Genomic DNA, 5444 nt, shown 5'->3' on the forward strand with positions numbered 1-5444 from the left:
AAAAAGTTAGACGTAGTCCCCACCGTCTGTGAAAGCGAAGCGATGTTGAGTTAGCTGTGGCCATCAGATTTCTTACTATTTATGCAGTGCTATTATATTACTGACGATTAGACAAACATTTTCTGCCGAAGAGAGAAAACAACTGCGCATGTGCTGGAGCGCCGCGTGTGAGTGAAAGGTGGGGAGGGGTGAGAGGGGACACGTAGTTGGCTGGATTTTAATTGGTGCGTTTTGCATCCACTGAAAACAAAGATGTTAACAAATAAACTGGACAGTATGCTGCATGTTTAGTGGTATTTTCACAGTTGCGGTCTCGACTGGTCTTGAAAGAAAATGCCGAGTCCTCAGCGCCCGAGACCGAGACAAGACCGAGACCAAATGCGGTCGAGTCCGAGACGAGACCGAGACCATGAAACATGGTCTTAAGACCGGTCTCGAGACCAAGACCAACTTCGAGTACCACAACACTGATATCTAGCATTGTAGTTTTCAGTTAATCTTGGGTTTCTACTGTGTGGATCTCACTCTACTTCTGTCTTTCAGTAAATACAGCTTTATATGTTAATATTGTTATGATGTTCTATATGTTTATTGTCTTTTATCAGTGCTGTAGATTTCATTAGTGTTCCTTCAGTTTAAGCTGGAGAGAAACCTGATCCAACATTCCACAGTTTTTATACTACAGCAATGCAACATTGTTCTGTTGGACTGAAGATACAGTTGCACTTTGAAGTTCTGTATGGGTTTGATATGAATTTGCATCAACTTTTTAATAATTCTGAAGCATCTGAAATTAATTAAGGTCAATAAAGGTCACACATTGTGAAGTGAGTTCAAGTTTCTCTTAAAAATGAGCTAAGTGGATTTTGTTTTTACTGCACCAGGCTACTGCTGAATGAAGATCAGAAGAGAAAAGTACTGGGTTTTACGGTTGAGAAGATTGCCACAAACATGATTTCAGTTCAAAACATAGTTTGCATATGTATCAATTAAGAATCCTGGTAATTTCACACTGAAACTGTTTTTGCACACATTTGGTGTGGCTCCCAGTCCTTAAACCTGAAGTTAGTTAGTATTTATCAATAGTATTTATAATCATAAAATTAACTTATTTACTAATTCCTAAGAAAAGAAAAAAAAAAAAAAAAAATCCACTACCTTTTTAAAGGTGTTTTCTGCCTCACCAATTGTGAGATCCAAAAGATGTTCTCCCACTTTGAACCACAAGATGGCAGCAGTGCGATGGCACAGTGCTCAAAGTGTTTTTATCCCTTTGGAACTTTCCTCTAATTCGTGCTTCTGAAAAGGAAACTTTGGTAAAATAATTACAATAATTTCCCATACCTGTCAACATTTTAATAATATTAATTATTGCTAATAATTTGCTTGAATTAATACTAATTGATAAAAAAATATTTGTGGTACAGGAAATTATTGTATAAATATGCACCCTCTGTAAATTTTCTGAGCTCTTCAGTTCAGCTAACGCGTTCCGTTAGTAAAATTAATTTTACTTGTTTCCAGATGACACGTGTTAAGTTATTTTTGCATAAAGCCCATGTGTCTGGAAGGTCCAGTCTGTCGTGTCCTGATACAGACACAACATACAGCAGCTCAAAGAAAGCTGCCTGAAAGTGAGGCTGCTTCCTATTTGTTCTGTCAAACCCATCACTGAGAAATGGAAGGAGTATGGCACTGGTTGAAATCTGCCAAGAGCTGCCCATACTCCCAATTTGAGTGACCTGCAACAATTGTAGGAGTTACAGTTGTTGCAGCAGTCAGTCTGGGTTCTTCTCCAGTAGCAGCATTAAGGAAGAGCTCATACATAACCACAACAGGAATTTACCCAAATACATGCGTGTGACTACACAATATTTTCCATAAATATCAGACATTACAGGTCAGCAGAGAGGGACCATGTACTCAAAAAAGTATGGTGGTGGAAGCATGATGCTGTGTGGAAGCCTCACAGCAGCAGGTCTAGGAAAGACAGGATAGTGGGCAACATGATGGCAGAGAGATATTGCCCTGTCATGGAGGACAAAACTGGCTCTTGGAAAGCCAGAAATGTCAACATTGAAGAGATATAAGGATCTTAATGGTTATTTTATATATTTCTTATTCCATATTTTTTGTGGGGTTTATCCCTTTTAATATTATGGTGCCTTAACATCTGCCTGCCAATTTAACTAGAGAGGGAAATTAGCCACCTGGCTATGATCTCAGGTATTTACACATACATGTTCATTAAAACACAACAAAGCCATTTTTAAATATGAACTTGATAATCTAATTCAATCTAACAGACATCATTGTGTTGGAAACAGATTTATTTTCCAGCAAGATAAATGGTAAATGGCTTGGATAGCGCTTTATCAAATCCAGAGGACTCCAAAGTTCTTCACACTACATTCGGTGATTCTTTCATGCATATAGTCACACACTGATGGTGGCAAGCTACTAGATAGTACTGGATAGCCACAGTTGCCTTGGGGCATGGTTGCTATGCACTGACACCACCTGTTAGGCCCTCTGTGGGTGAAGTGTCTTACCCAAGGACACAACAACGAAGACAGGTCTCGAATTGGCAGCCATCATTTCAATTTAAGTGAAGATCCAAGGGTGTGCGTACATTTTATGCATATCCTAAATAACATTTGAATTAATCTGAAACATTTTCAATCTTTCTCCTCGGATATTTGATCTATTTCCTTCTACATATGAATAATGCTTCTGGAAACAGAGCAATAATTGGAAGCCAAAATTCTCTTCTACCCCACAACTTCAGCGATGTGATTTCCATTCTAAACTCTCCCTCCTCTAGTCTGGTTGAGAGGTCCAGTGAACACTAAACAACTTTCTGTCTTCGTCACTATGTATTGATCTTCATCTCCTTCCTTTCTCTGTCTTGTGGTAAATAATAGCACAGCCTATCTTAATCTTCTTTAATTATCTTTTTATACAACAACTACCCTGAGGCAGAGGATTGAACTCTTCCGGGCCGTCAGATATTAGCCATCGGTCCAGAAGCTGCAGATTAATGCCAGAACCAATTAGAGCCGGAAACTGAGGAGGGAGACATGCTTCCCTGTCCTGCAAGCTCACCCCAGGACTTCTGAGGATTAGGACAGACTTCTGCAGTGTTGATCATCTGTAGGAGAAAGGAAAGGGGGTGGAGGGTAACACTCATTAGAGGGCATGTTTGTTTCTTGACAACAGAATAGTGACTCTGAAACCATCAAGCACACCCCCACCCCACCTCTACAAACATGTCGCTGCCATTACTGAGAGTAGAATCAGTGAAGTTGATTGCATGCATTGCAAAAACATTGCAAAAACAATCAATTATGTTATCTCTCAACATAAAAAATAACATAATTATGTATGTTATATTTTTTTTCTCAGTCACCTTAGTGCATTTCTTCAATCATTTTCAACATTCATGTTTGCATTGTTAGAGCAGTTTTTATAAAAATCTATTTATTTCATGTAAAAATTAAAGACACCTGACCTAAAAGCTGAAAAAGAAAACATTTATTGTGCAGTTTTCACAATACCACAAGTAATGTATAATAAGATCATACAGGTTTCTATAATATATTAACAACTGGCTGCATAAAACAAAATCAGGTTTCAAGGATCATGAACATAAAATTGTTTTTAACAGCTAATAGTCACGTCATCCTGTACGTTAAAATATCTTAGCTGCATGTAAAAAGTAGTTCACTCCACAAAATGTTTTTGAAGTATTCCTCAGAAATAACTAATTGATGTAAATTATTTTACATAAACAAATAACAGAATTTTTTGCTGTTTATCTTTCTACTAACAATCATAACATATGAAAAGCATATGCTCAGTTTCACCACTGACTTGTACCATAAACTCTTGGGAAATGCAGTAAAATAATTAAATCTGCGTAGCACACAGATAATTTACAAAAACCAACTTTGGATGTCAAAGTGTCAAAGTGTCAGGCTATTGGAAGCAGAGAGTGCCCTAGTAAAAAAGAAATGTATACTTTAGTATATTTCAAACATACTTACATTTGTGAAAGTACATTTTAAGTATACTAAGTATTAAGTGTACTACCTATAAATATATATGAAGTATACTAAAAGTATGCTTGTACCAATTTCGAAATTATAACTTTAAACATACTTATATATAATAGTACCAAAATACACTTTTAAGAAATATATTAAATAAAAGTATACTTTAAATGAACAAAATATGTAATTGCTCAAGTGTAAATATACACTTGCTCAGGTGTACATTTAAAATATATGTCAAAGATATTTTGTGTATCTTTTAAAATATATGCTCAAAATAGATTTTTTTAAAATTCACTTAACTCTTAGTTTAAATAATTAATTTCAGTATGTTTTAAATTACATCTCAGTGTATACTTTAGGCTAATAAAGTATGCCTTTTTAGGTGCTTTAATAATCTTTTACTACTTTTGTTAAAATGGCAAAGAATAAAAAAATTATAATCCTGATGTCATGTTGTTTAACAAAGTGACTAATGCCTCAAAATACCAAACTTTGACGCTTTAGTGACAGAGGTTCTACAACAAAAACAATACTTGTCCTTAACAATAAATGTAGCAGGTATCTTCAGTTTTACAACTCTCCAAATATAATCAGTTGTTTTCAGCTTAACAAAAACACGGAAGCTGTCTTTACCCAATCCATTTTCAGATGTATGATGTAAGATCAACGGCAGTATCTCCAGTTCACACTCCAGACCAGATGGTGGCGGTATTGCACACTTTCATTAAAAAAAAAACGCCATAAAAAGAAGAAAAGCCTTAACGGTAGGATAACAGACGCTGTTCAAATTCGCCATTTTTACTCGCATAATATTGCCTTAAAAGTAGAGAGAGCCTTGATAATAGTTACTAATTTTGGTAAATTCAAGCTGGTGACGTTAGACGACAACACAACAGGACAACAACCGATGGAAATGAAATGTGGGTCACAAAAGGAGCCTGAAGGGATGAAGGCTGCTAACGTCTTGCTAGTTGGTGGTAAGTTTGCTTATTCATTATCTTTGTTCAATTATATACAGTGCAGTAAATCTATAAACAAACTTACGTTGGTTTCATAAATAATAATCTTAATTTTTACATTTTTGTTCATTGTAATCTCTAACAATATTAATTTCTATTTTAAATTATTAAACTTTTGTATTGTTTTTGTTTTTTGTCAATATTGTAGGCTAATATTGGTGACCAAGTTTTTCAATCAACATCCAGTCAGAGAATGGTAGGTTTATTTGTTGGCATTGAATTACATTACTAACACATGCACCAATGGGCGGCAATTAAACTTAAAAAATTTACTCTGTCACTCAAATAATTTATATTGTTGAAATACAAAATGTAATGTGTTCTTTTTTTGGTTCATTGCCAGATAGTCTAACATAATCAGTATTGATGA

This window comes from Poecilia latipinna, unplaced genomic scaffold, assembly GCF_001443285.1.
Source record: "Poecilia latipinna isolate Pla-1442-1.1 unplaced genomic scaffold, P_latipinna-1.0 Scaffold3367, whole genome shotgun sequence".
Classification (NCBI taxonomy): Eukaryota; Metazoa; Chordata; class Actinopteri; order Cyprinodontiformes; family Poeciliidae; genus Poecilia; species Poecilia latipinna.